Source organism: Heptranchias perlo, chromosome 32 (assembly GCF_035084215.1).
Source record: "Heptranchias perlo isolate sHepPer1 chromosome 32, sHepPer1.hap1, whole genome shotgun sequence".
Classification (NCBI taxonomy): domain Eukaryota; kingdom Metazoa; phylum Chordata; class Chondrichthyes; order Hexanchiformes; family Hexanchidae; genus Heptranchias; species Heptranchias perlo.
In genome coordinates this window covers 26052504-26067129 of record NC_090356.1, presented here as the reverse complement: position 1 = coordinate 26067129, position 14626 = coordinate 26052504, and positions in this window count along the sequence as shown.

Genomic DNA, 14626 nt, shown 5'->3' with positions numbered 1-14626 from the left:
ATGTTTGTCACAGTGCAGCGATCATTTCAAATGGAAAGAATAATAAGACAATAAATTGTCTTCCACTTCCTCTGGAACGTATTGGGATTCGGGTGCTGCATGTAGGGATTTACAGATGAAAGGTACCAATTTCATAGAACATTAAGTCAGTTCTTGCTATGCGATTAAAATGTGGATTTATCCTGATGCTCTGTGGAATTTGGGGATTATCCCTGACACTCTGCAGAATATAGGGATTATCCTTTCACTGAGAAGAACCTCATGAAGCTGGGAACATGGAGTGGACAAATCTCAGTGAATCAGTCGAAGAAATTTTCTGAGGCTGAGCCGACAAGTGACCTCAGGGAAGAAGTGAAGGTTGGAACTGGGAGTTACCTCTGGGTGTTGCATACCTGATATAAAAATCTTTCTGGTCTCACTCTGTTGACGGAAAAGGGAAAAATGATCCGTTTAACGGCCCCTGCTACCCCTTTTATTGCAACATCAGTGTGATTCTGACCAGAAAGCAGATATGGAATGAGCAAATGAAAGCATTGTGTGCTTCCCAGGGTGTGTTTCTATAGGTTCCCTCTGCTGCCCATATCCTAACTCGCACCAAGTCCCGTTCACCCATCACCCCCGTGTTCGCTGACCTACATTGGCTCCCGGTCTGACATCGCCTCAATTTTAAAATTCTCTTCCTTGTTTTCAAATCCCTCCATGGCCTCACCCATCCCTATCTCTGTAATCTCCTCCAGCCTTACAACCCTCCGAGATCTCTGCGCTCTTCCAATTCTGGCCTCTTGCACATCCCCGATTTTCATCGCTCCACCATTGGCGGCTGTGCTTTCAGCTGCCTAGGCCCTAAGCTCTGGAATTCCCTCCCTAAACCTCTCCACCTCTCTATCTCTCTATCCTCCTTTAAGATGCTCCTTAAAACATACCACTTTGACCAAGCTTTTGGTCACCTGTCCTAATATCTCCTTCTATGGCTTGGTGTCAAATCTTGTTTGATAACGCTCCTGTGAAGCACCGTGGGATGTTTTACTACGTTAAAGGCGCTATATAAATGCAAGTTGTTGTTGTTCCAACCTCCTTATGGTACTTCACTCCAGCACCCATTCTTCACATTGAGTGCAAGCAGGCTTTTTGACTGCAAGGTATATCACAGCCGAGCCAAGTTTTGGCCTCAAGTGATGTCCACACATGCGTGTTTTCCACTGGAAATAAAAAAAGGACCAAGGTTCTGGCTGATTTCTATTTCCCTTCCATAGCCCACAGGTGCTGAGGCCAATGGTAGCATCTCAGTTGTTGAGAATGGCCTCACATGTCACAAATGTGTACCACTGCTGCCCCATTATCACAAGGTTATCAGTGAGATTCCAGTCGGAAAGCAGTGAGACGCAGAATGAGAAAGCACACTAACTGTGCATGAGGCCGTCTACTTGATTTCCCAATAGGGACGTTAATGTTAAGTTCCCTACTGGGAAATTAACCTGGATTTTATGTTGTAACAGGCTTAGTTTATTCTGCACTATTCCTTGAAATTGATCAAATGAGAAGGACCCATGACCTCTCTTCCTCCACCCCTCCTTTACTTTTGTTTATTTATCTTCCAATTTCTAGTTCTGACGAAGGATCCACTGTTACCTGGTCTTCTTTCTTCATGGGCCTGTTGTGTATTTCGTAGAATCATAGAATCATAGAAAAGTTACAGCATGGAAGGAGGCCATTTGGCCCATCGAGTCAGTGCCGGCTCTATGCAAGAGCAATCCAGCTAGTCCAACTCCCCCACCATTTCCACGTAGTCCTGCAATTATTTTCCTTTCAAGTACTTATCCAATTCCCCATTGAAGGCCATGATTGAATCTGCCTCCACCACCCCCTCAGGCAGTGCATTCCAGATCCTAACCACTCGCTGCGTAAAAAGTTTTTCCTCATGTTGCCTTTGGTTCTTTTGCCAATCATCTTAAATCTATGCCCTCTGGTTCTTGACCTTTCTGCCAATGGGAACAGTTTCTCTCTATCTACTCTCTCTAGACACTTCATGATTTTGAATACCTCTATCAAATCTCCTCTCAACCTTCTCTGTTCCAAGGAGAACAACCCCAGCTTCTTCAGTCCATCCACATAACTAAAGTCCCTCATCCCTGGAATCATTCTAGTAAATCTTTTCTGCACTCTCTCTAAGGCCTTCACATCTTTCCTAAAGTGCGGTGCCCAGAACTGGACACAATACTCCAGTTGTGGTCAAACCAGTGATTTATAAAAGTTCATCATGACTTCCTTGCTTTTGAGCATTTTCTATTATTGTTTCAAACACAGAGTTTGCTTAATAGACATGTCCATGATTCACTGGGAAGAACCTCTGAAATTCAACATCTTTAGAAAGGTGTTGGCCATTTTGTAGACAACTTTTATAGACCGACTCAGGCATTGCAGCCAATCAGGAGAGAGACTAGGTGCTGTGGAGAAGCAAAGAGAATTGGGTGTCCAGATACACAAATCACTGAAACCGAGTAGACAGGTACAAAAAGTAATCAAAAAGGCTGATGGTCAGACCCCATCTGGAGTAGTCCATTCAGTTTTGGGGACTAGTCTTGGAGGAGGTGCAGCCCAGATTCACCAGAATTATACCGGGGTTTAAAGGGTTGAATTATGCGGACTGGTTGCATAAACTTGGCTTGTACTCCCTTGAGTTTAGGAAGTTGAGGGGGTGATCTAAAATGATACAGGGATTCGATAGGGTAGATACAGAGAAACTATTTCCTCTGGTGGGGCAATCTGGACAAGGAGGGCACAACTTTAAAATGAGGCCATTCAGGAATGAAATCGGGAAGTCCTTTTTCACACAAGGGGTACTGCAAATCTGGAATCCTCTCCCCCAAAAGGCTGTGGATGCTGGGGGTCAATTGAAATTTTCAAGACTGACGTTGACACATTTTTATTAGGTAAAGGTATCAAAGAATATGGATCAAAGACGGGTAAATGGAGTTGAGGTACAGATCAGCCATGATCGATTTGAATGGTGGAACAGGCTCGAGGGGCTGAATGGCCTACTCCTGTTCCTATGTTCCAATGAAGGTTCCCAAGAGGATCAGTCAGGTTATAGAGTGTGGGCAGTCGACAGTGAGTATTCCTCATGTGTGAGCCCAGACAGTGGGTGTTTGAATGGGAGGTGCAACAGCCAAGCCTGTCTTGTGTTCACTCACCTGCATTTTCTAGGATACGGGGGTGTCACTGGATCACAGGCCGGGAGCAGGAGTCCTGCCTGATTTATTTTTCCCCATCTCTTGCTCAGGGAGGCGAAGACCGATTCAAAACATTCTAACTGCTACCTTGGTTGAGATCAGTCAACTCAGCACAGGCCAAGGAATGAGCCTGGGACTTTCCTACTTTATGCGGCTTAATACCACCCCAAACAGTGCCTTTGCCCACTGAGCCAGCAGGGGAGCCCAAAACGGATCATTTTTAAGACAGGTGGGACCAAGTTTGACATCAATTCTGTTTTCTGCACCCATGGTGTAAGGTGGGATTTGCTGCCTGATATATTAGTGATTGTGTTCCTTCATAATGCAATCCCCAGGACTTACTGGTGCGGAAAACACAGAATGAGGTTATATGGAGGATTATTTTCCACTTCGGTGCTCTCAGCACAGGGCTTCATCTGGCGGGAACACCAATCATATTATTGGAGGTAAAATTGGGCACTGTGGTGAAACGGGCACTGTCCTCCACAGCTAGCACTCCAATACGTGCCCTGGACTGGAGTGCAAAAGTGGAGACTTTACCCTGTAATTAATTCTATTAGAATCTCACCACTGGTCTCTTCCCCAGGCACCCGACATTACAACAGCGGCTTCACTTCAAAGTAATTCATTGCATAAAAAAACATTTCAAAATGTTTCTGAGACGTGATGGGCCTTTTTTTTTCTCTCTCAGGCCTTCCAACTCGCCCATATTTTGAGGGTGATTCCCAACCTGTTTAATCACCTGCATCTTCTAATATACTTGCTTGCCATGTTACTTAGCGACGAGTATATTTTGTACCAAACAGAATAAATTAAAGGTTTCTAGCGACCCAAAGTCTCAGAGGGCCTAGAGCAATCCCATAATCCCCAGGTGACTACATCATGAGCCTTCAGCACTTGGACGGGCCTCTGCCTTCTGGTTGGAAGATCTCAGGCCTTGGCCTTCCACTCTGTAGATCACCTACTTCAGGGGCAAGCTTCTGCCTGGCCTAGGCTTCCTATCAGACGTATATCCTACTCACAGTCTAGGAGAAAGAGGAGCTGAATTTACAAATTTAAAATTTAAATACATAATTTTCTGCCAGCCGAGACTTTGCCTTCTCTGCACTGATAATAATCGCGTCTTACAAGTGTATTGTCTCTAATCCTTGATCTTTGCACCTCCTCTGGGTTCAGTGGACCTCTGTTCTTCCTTGTATGTCATCACCTTGTAGTTCTGAGCTGTCTGTGACAGAAGAACAATAGTTTCCCGTTTGCATCCGTAGTGAAGAGCTGTCCAGCTGTGCTTCGAGACACTGTGCAAAGTTGCATCCTGTCTGGTTTTGGACAGTCCATTTTTTTGAGTGAAATTCCAGAAATTTCTAAATTTCACTCCAGGGCCTGAGCACACTAGTTCTGATCACGTTTACCCACTCTGCTCCCATATCCCTTTAACTCCTCTTTCATCCACCTATCCAATCTAATCTTCAATGTTGACATAGTTTCTGCCTCAACCACTAACCCTGAAAGTGAATTTCACAGCCTCACAACTCTCTCAGTGTGTAGAAGTTTCTCCTGCCCTCTGTTCTAAATCTTTTACATTTAATCTTGTATCCATGGCCCCTCAGTCTTGATCCCTCAACTCCTCTTCTGTCTATCCGAGCCCATCCTTTCATAATTTCAAACACTTCTGTTAAATCGTCCCATAATCTGTGTAGTTCTAAGGAAAAAAGACCCAATTTTTCAAGTCTCTCTTTGTATTTATATTTTCCCATACCAGACAGAATCCTAGAGAATCTGCATTGTACCCTCTCTAAAGCCTCACTATCCTTCCTATAATATGGATCGCAATACTACACACAGCGCTCTAACTGAGGTAAAAACAGAACATGCTGGAAAAGCTCAGCAAGTGAGGCAGCATCTGTGGAGAAAGAAACAAAGTTAACGTATCAGGTCAAAGACCTTTCGTCAGAACTAATCTAATTGAGGTCTTATTAAGATTCTATGTAGACTCATCATTACCTCTTGGATTTTATATTCTATACCTCTTGAGATAACACCTAGACGTTTTTTACAGCCTTATCAACCTGAGGTGCTGCCTTTAATATTCTTGCTGGTCTTCTGATCAAAGTTTTCACCTCAAGGGTTAACCTGTTTTCCTCTCTCATATGCTTTGCATCTCCAGCATGTTTTTTTTAAACATTCCCCTCCCACTCCCACTCCCTTCCTTTCTTGAAGGTGCCAACTCATGCAGGGTGACCATCCAATGGGCACTACAGAATCTCACCTACACGGCCGTTCTTCATGTGCAAGAGTGAATATTTTGAGATATTGACCCGCTCGAGGTTATCACAATCCGGTCCTCACTGGACATCCACAGCAGTGGTAACTGGACAGTGATTTTCACCTCCTTAGCCGAGGGATACTGAGTCCCTTTGCAATTAATGATTGCTTCAAACCTTAACCCCACACGGCTCCTAGTGTAGCCATAGATTGCTCCCACACAGACTGTGGGCTACATACTCTTCCCGGCCAGAATGGAGATGATTGGTGAATTCCCCCATCAATCACGCCTGGAGCCTGCACTGCTATAAGTGACTGGGATTGATTTTCTGCACATAATTTGTGTGCGTAACTATCCTCCACTCACTACATTTTGCTGGAAAAATAATCCTGCTTTTATCGGGAGACTTTGCTGTAGTTTCGATCATGAGTTCTGTTTGCTGTAGTTCTAGAGACTCTTTTTAAATGGATTCTGTTTGCTGAGTAAATAGACTGTTTGCCATAGTGTGCTCTTTAAATAGACACTGTTTGCTGTTTGCTGAGCGAGTAGATTTTGTTTGCTGTAAAATAGACTGTTTGCTGTGGTGCGCTGTTTAAATAGACTCTGCTGTTTGCTGAGTAAATAGACTTTGTTTGTTGTAAAATACTCTATTTGCTGCCCCACCTCCAAATAATTGGCTGACACAGTGGTGTCAATGGACACAGTACAGACTGTGCGATCAAACTATACAATGTTTTCCTAAAATGGATAGGAGGCTATGCTGATAGGGTGCGATGAAGTAGAGTGGGAGGAGGCTTGTGTGGAGTATAAACACTGGCATAGACCATTTGGGCTGAATGGCCTGTTTCGTTGCTGTAAATTCTGTGGTTTCAATAGCGCCTCTCTGCCTCAAAGCCTGTACTACTGTGAGGGACAAGAGCCGCAGTGTCACCGGAACACCACCCCCTCGAGGTTCCCCTACAAGTCGTATACCTTCCTAACGTGAACGCATGTTGTTGCTTCATTGTCGCTGGGTTGAAATCCTGGACCTCCCCTACCTAACATCATCGTGGGAGCAGTGGTTTAAGAAAAATCCCCACCCCCTTCTCAGGGCTGCTAGAGGTGAGCAGTAAATGTGGCTCCATCACCGTCACTGAAAGCAGATTAACGGGAAAAAACCTTGAAAATACAATGAATGCTCTCCATGGTATCTACACCGAGATAAGTAAATCAGGGAGAAAGGAATAGAAGGATATGCTGATAGGGTTGGATGAAGAGGGGTGAGAGGAGGCCCGTATGGAGCATCAACACCGGCATGGACCAGTTGGGCCGAATGGCCAGTTTCTATGCTGTAAATACTACGTAATGTTTCTTTAATATAACAGACACATTGGGGGCAATTTTAACAGCCCCCCCAACCTCGTGGGTGGTCCGGGGAGGATAAATCGGCAAATATGCAAATCCGACCCAAACCCGTCACGAATGGGCCTACTTCCATTTTAACCGCTGCGGGTTTGGGGTCGGGCGAGTAACATGCCCTGGAGAGGCGGGTCCATCATTATAATATGTAAATGAGGCACCGATCCTGATATTTAGGCAGCCATTTAAATTTAACAGTTGCGGGCCGGAGTTCCCAGAGCTCGGAAACACGGCAGCTAAAGGGAGCTGGGAACAGCCGGATCCAGCAAGAAAGTGCTTTACCGGCACTGCTTGTGGGCCAGGAGGAGCAGGAGTGCTTCCCCCCCCCCGACCTCCCAAGCAAATCTTCTGCCGCAGTCGGCCGACCCCCCACTCCAAACCCTCGACGTTTCCCCGATTGCCGGGGTCTGTCCCCAACAGTCCCAGGCTGCGGCCTTCTACCGCAGGCTTTCCCACCCGGCAGCCGGTCAGCCTTTTAATTTGGACGGCTGCCGAGGGGGAAACGGAGTAAAAAAATGATAATGAGGTCCTGCCGTTAAATTCGGCAGGACCTCCCCCGTCCCCGGCATTTCCATGTTTCCTCCTGCAAACACGCGCCCCTGCTCCCTCCCCACCTCCCCGTAAATATCAGGGCCGCTATTTCATCTCCTTATGGAGTCTGCTCGCTTACTGATAATTTACTTTAATCTCTTAGTGCAGTGTACTGGGCAGGAGACGGGACTCTTCTGATCTATAGATATTTAGACAATTGTGTCAGAATCAAATAAAAACACAAACCGCGGGACATGCAGCCTGAAATTAAAAATAGCATTCGCTCTGAAGTATTCCTTTAGAAAAAGCCGCTGCTTGCTCCCCGAAGGTTCATTTGCCGAATGCTCTGCTCAATTAGAAACTGCAAAAGTCCCAACTGATCGTCACTCTCTGCTGTGTCAGGTAATCTGAGTCTGGGTGGCAGAAGGAGAGCTACAGATGTTGTTCGTGCCTCCCGGAGTGAAGGGATTTGGGATTGGTGGCAAGGGGCGTGGGGGGTGATAATGACAATCTGTCACGTCACCCACTTTTGGTCGTATCCAGCAATGTGTAGATGTCAGGTAATTCCGGATGGAGCTGGACTGCAATGCCTCCACAGTCGAATAGCCTGTCGCCACTCACTGTCCAGACTCTCATATAAAGATTAGCCACCCTGTGTGCGGCATCAGAGGGTGGATTACAGCTGTGGAACTGTATCTCGACTCCTCATGGAGAAGAGGGAGGAAAACTGAGAGGGATAAAGATAAAAAAAATAGTTGATCTTTCTGATGTTTCTCCCATTGCGATTGCACACATCCCAGGACTGTGACTTTACAAGAAAATTCACTGTTGTCAGTGAGCGAACAGACCCCATAAGGAAATGAAATGTTGAATCTGCTATATTACAGGAACATGGTGTAGGAGCAAATAACATGGAAGGCATTCATTGTGCTAATGGAGCATTGGTGACAAAGTGATTCATAGTGATGCACAGGGGCCAGTCATACCATCAATCAACCCAGAACACAGCACCATTATGCATGTCGCACACTAACCCCATCCATACAAGGTTAATGCTAATACGGTGACCCCCTAACTCCGGGCTCAATGTAAACGGTGCAAAGGCTTTGTCATTTATTAATGTGGCGGCTTCTGTTTACAACATGGCATCCTCTGAGAAGGGATGTTTATTGCTTAGATATACCTGTCAACAGAGAGCTGATAGGACTCAGATAGTGAAACTCTTCAGAATGGGTTGGGGAGTAAGGTGGGGGGATTAGGTCATGCATGGATTAGATGCTGGTATTTCACCACTGGATTCGAATCCAGCCCAGACTGACAGTGTACCACTTCCCTCTGCCTGTTGGGCTGTACGTGTTATACACACAATGATTTTCAATTCAGTTACTTGTGAGCATGGGGCCTGAGCACAGTAACTGTCCCTCAATTCAGAGCGAATTGCTGTTTAATTAGGGATTCATTTCACAGATGCCAAAGGGTGGCTGGTGTGGAAAATGGAAAAACGTCAGACTAATGCTTTAGGAGTGTTTCTCCGAGGTTGGGGCTGGTGGAGTTCACTGTGGAAGTCTTCCGCTCTCTGGCAGGGGCAGCCCGCACCACAATGAACACAGAGCTGGCAAATCATGGCCACCCGCCAAGTTTACAAATTTTACTGCAAAGCTCAGCCTTGGCCCTGTCTGATTTGGGGGCTCCCAATATTTTTTCAGCTCTCATTATTTTGAATCACAGACAGGAGCTCCACTGGTGGCCAGAACTCCAAACTGCAGCTGCCTATACGCCAATCTTCACAAGTTATTGATTAGGGAAAGGCTGTGCCTGTAAGCAGAACCTTGTCCTTAGTGGAAAGTACTGAAGGGAACAAATGCATACACCTCATATAGTGGTTATACCAGTTCTGATAGCAGCATTAACAATGTGAACATATCTCAACACTGTCGTAAAAGATCCCACAGCACTGTTCGAAGAGAGGGAGAATTCTCCCCAGTGTCCTGGCCAAAATTTATCCCTCGACTAGCACCTAATACAGATGAGCTGGTCATTTCTTTAATTGCTGTTTGTGGGACCTTGCTGTGCACAAATTGGCTGCCGCGTTTCCTACATCACACCTGTGACTACACTTCAAAAGCACTTCATTGGCTGTAACACACTTTGGGACATCCCGAGGCTGTGAAAGGCGCTATATAAATGCAAATCTTTCTTTTTTCTTTCTTTCCCTGTGTACTCTACCATACAGGGCAGGTGGAAGGGGTAGCAGTGGGAAAGCATTTTGGTGGTAGTGATCATAATTCAGTTACTTTTAGCATAGTTATGGAAAAGGACAAAGATAGAACAGGAGTTAAAGTTCTCAATTGGGGAAAGGCCAATTTTACTAAGCAGAGAATTTATTTAGCAAAAGTGGACTGGAAACAGCCACTTGAAGGTAAATCAATGTCAGAGCAGTGGGAGGCGTTCGAGGGGGAGATTCAAGGGGTTCAGAGTAAACATGTTCCCACAAAGAAAAAGGGTGGGACTGCCAAATCTAGAGCCCCCTGGATGTCAAGGAGCATACAGGGTAAGATAAGGCAGAAAAGGAAAGCTTATGTCAGACACTGAGAACTCAATACTGCAGAAAGCCTAGAGGAGTATAGAAAGTGCAGGGGTGAAATTAAAAAGGAAATTAGGAAAGCAAAGAGAAGGCATGAAAAATATTAGCAAGTAAAATCAAGGAAAACCCAAAGGTGTTTTATAAACACATTAAGAGCAAGAAGATAACTAAGGAAAGAGTAGGGCCTATTAGAGACCAAAAAGGTAACCTATGTGTGGAGGCGGAAGATGTGGGTATAGTTCTTTATGAATACTTTGCGTCTGTCTTCACAAAAGAGAGGGACAATGCAGAGATTGTAGTTAAGGAGGAGGAGTGTGAAATATTGGATGGGATAAACACAATGAGAGAGGAAGTATTAGCATCTTTGAAAGTAGATAAATCACCAAGGCCGGATGAAATGTATCCCAGGCTGTTAAAAAAAGCAAGGGAGGAAATATTGGAGGCTCTGAGCATCATTTTCCAATCCTCCCTGGATACAGGGGTGGTGCCGGAGGATTGGAGGACTGCTAACATCGTACCGTTGTTTAAAAAGGGAGCGACGGATAGACCGAGTAATTACAGGCCAGTCAGTCTAAAATCAGCAGTGGACAAATTATTGGAATCAATCCTGAGGGTCACTTAGAGAGGCACGGAGTAATCAAGGACAGTCAGCATGGATTTGTTAAGGGAAGGTCGTGTTTGACTAACTTGATTGAATTTTTTGAGGAGGTAGCAAGGAGAGTAGATGAGGGTAGTGCATTTGATGTAGTCTACCTGGATTTTAGCAAGGCTTCTGACAAGGTCCCACATGGCAGACTGGTCAAAAAAGTACAAGCCCATGGGATCCGAGGGAAAGTGGCTAGTTGGATCCAAAATTGGCTCAGTGGCAGGAAGCAAAGGGTAATGGTCGACGGGTGTTTTAGTGACTGGAAAGATGTTTCCAGTGGGGTCCCACAAGGCTCAGTAATAGGTCCCTTGCTTTTTGTGGTATACATTAATGATTTGGACTTGAAAGTGGGGGCTTGATCAAGAAGTTTGCAAATGATGCAAAAATTGGCCATGTGGTTGATAGTGAGGAGGAAAGCTGTAGATTGCAGGAAGATATCAATGGACTGGTCAGATGGGCAGAAATGTGGCAAATGGAATTCAATCCAGAGAAGTGTGAGGTAATGCATTTGGGGAGGGCAAAGAAGGCAAGGGAGTATACAATAAATGGAAGGATACTGAGAGGTGTAGAGGAAGTGAGGGACCTTGGAGTGCATGTCCACAGATCCCTGAAGATAGCAGGACAGCTAGATAAGGTAGTTAAGAAGGCATACGGGATACTTTCCTTTATTAGCCGAGGCATAGAATATAAGAGCAGGCAGATTATGTTGGAACTGTATAAAACACTAGTTAGGTCATAGCTTGAATACTGCGTACAGTTCTGGTCACCACATTACAGGGAAGATGTGATTGCACTAGAGAGGGTACAGAGGAGATTTACGAGGATGTTTCCAGGACTGGAGAATTTTAGCTATGAGGAAAGATTGGATAGCCTGGGATTATTTTCCTTGGAACAGAGGAGGCTGAGGGGTGATTTAATTGAGGTATATAAAATTATGAGGGGCCTAGATAGAGTGGATAGGGGGGACCTATTTCCCTCAGCAAAGAGGTCAATAACCAGGGGGCATAGATTTAAAGTGATTGGTAGAAGGATTAGAGGGGAGCTGAGGAAAAGCTTTTTAAACCAGAGGGTGGGGGGGTCTAGAACTCACTGCCTGAAAGGGTGGTAGAGGCAGAAACCCTCAACTCATTTAAAAAGTACCTGGATGTGCACTTGAAGTGCCGTAACATACAGGGCTACGGACTAAGTGCTGGAAAGTGGGATTAGGCCCGGTGGCTCATTTCTGGGCGGCGTGGTCACGATGGGCCGAATGGCCTCCTTCTGTGCCATACATTTTCTATGATTCTAAACCTTTCCTTTCCCTCTCCTCCTTCTATGAAGAAACTGGGGTAGATTTGGGTCTTCACTGCCTGGGGAGTGACCTGGCAGAGCAGATCGCCTGCCCTTGATGGAACCTGCCCAATTTGCATTCCATTGATATGGACAGAACGAAAATCAGGCGGTTTCTGCACCTAGATAAGAACATGAAGTCCGCCTGATTATCATTCTGTCTAAATCAATGGAATGCAAATCGGGCAGGCTCTATCAAGGGCAATCGATCTGCTCTGCCAGATTACTGTTCAGGCAGTGAAGATGAAAATCTCACCCTGCTCACTCTTGCTGCAGCATTGTTCTGTGGACGCTGGCTCCCCAAAATTAATACAACCTCTCACCAGAAAGAAACATCTTAAAAATGAATCCTACAAGTGATTTTATCAGATGACTTATTCCTACTTCAGTTCCCAGCAGGGAAATCGGACACACATTACGCATGATTTTCTGCATGATTTTTAGAAAAATTGTGCGTACAGCACACCCTCTCCTTATCGGAAGTGTAAAGTCACAAGTATTATCTTGGCACAGTTGGTGGTACACTCACCTATAAACTCCAGAACTTGAGCTCATCATCTAAACTTACAGTCCAATTCAGCACTAAAGGAGTGCTACATTGTCAGAGGTGCCGTCATTTGGGTGTTAAGGATCCCATGGCATAGTTGAAGAAGAGAAGGGTGTTCTTCCAGTGTCCTGGCCAACACTCTCCCCTCAATCAATGTCATCAAAAGCAAAAGGTCATCGACCTGATAGGTTAACCCTGCATTTCTCTATCCACAGATGCTGCCTGACCTGCTAAGTGTTTCCAGCATTTTCTATTTTTATTTCACCAAAAAACAGATCGACAGGTCATTTATCTCATTTGCTGTTTGTGGGACTTTGCTTTGTGCAAATTGTCTGTGATATTAACCTACAAAAACAACAGTGATTGCACTTCAGAAGCAATTCATTGGTTGTGAAGTGTTTTGGGGCCTGATAAATGCAAGTTCTTTCTTTTTAGAAACCATAGGAACACAGGAGTAGGCCATTCAACCCCTCGATATTAAGGGGAACGGATAGGGTGGATAGAGAGAAACTATTCCCGCTAGTTGGGGATTTTAGGAGTAGGGGGCACAGTCTAAAAATTAGAGCCAGACCTTTCAGGAGCGAGATTAGAAAACATTTCTACACACAAAGGGTGGTAGAAGTTTGGAACTCACTTCTGCAAACGGCAATTGATACTAGCTCAATTGCTAAATTTAAATCTGAGATAGATATCTTTTTGGCAACCAAAGGTATTAAGGGATATGGGCCAAAGGCAGGTATATGGAGTTAGATCACAGATCAGCCATGATCTTATCGAATGGCAGAGCAGGCACGAGGGGCTGAATGGCCTACTCCTGTTCCTATGTTCCTTTGAGTCTGTTCCACCATTCAATTAGATCATGGCTGATCTGCAACTTAACTTCATTTACCCGCCTTGATTCCATATCCCTTAATACCCTTGGCTAGCAAAAATCTATCGATCTCAGATTTAAAATGATTAATTGAGCTAGCATCTACTGCTTTTGATGGGAGCGAGTTCCACACTTCTACCACCCTTTGCGTGAAGAAATGTTTCCTAACTTCTCTTCTGAATGGCCTGGCTCTGATTTATACTTTTAATAAAATCATAAAAAGGCAGATCAAGAGAGGAAAATAGTTTAAAGAATTGTATGATGTAAAGGAATCTCAATGGACTACTTTGATATTAAACACTGAGTAAGTTTGTTCTGAACAGAAACTCCTTTGATCTTATCGCCTTAGAGCACAGCACTCAAGATAATAGTTATAAAAAATTTATACATTTAAAAAAGTACAAGCTAGGGACATTTTTCATATAATAAGCACAATAAATGTGTTCGAGGTTTGCCTGTTGCTTGGTGGGTGGACATGTGAGGGTGGTACTCAGGCACCTGTACATGTCCTGGGAGTGGTTGATGGGACAGTGTAAAGGGAGCTTTACTCTATATAACACGTGCTGTACCTGCCCTGGGAGAGGTTGATGGGACAGTGTAAAGGGAGCTTTAGTCTATATCTAACCCGTGCTGTCCCTGCCCTGGAAGTGTTTGATTTGACAGTGTAGAGGGACCTTTACTCTGTATCTACCCATGCTGTACCTGCCCTGGGAGTCTTCGATGGGACAGTGTAGAGGGACCTTTACTCTGTATCTAACCCATGCTATACCTGCCCTGGGAGTGTTTGATGGGATAGTGTAGAGGGAGCTTTACTCTGTATCCAACCCATGCAGTACCAGCCCTGGAAGTGTTTGCCTGTTGCTTGGTGAGGGTGATACTAAGGCTCCTGTACTTGTCCTGGGAGTGTTTGTTGGGACAGTGTTGAGGGAGCTTTACTAGAGCAGGCATGTTCCCCAGTCCATACTGCGTTAATTAATCTCAGCCATAAAGATGCCACAACTGGATTCAGTGACCCTAGGGCAGAGAGAAGAAAATCAGCTCGGGTTCCTGCTCCTGATCACTACGAGACAACCCTTGCTGGGACGTGCTCATGTGTGGCTGTTGGAATGAGGTTTGGATCAAGCTGGTCAGTGATGCTCTCCATGGTTGAATAGCCACTCAGTGTGTCAGCCGTGGTTCAGATGTAGCACTCTCGCCTCTGAGTCAGGAAGGTTGTAGGTTCAAAGT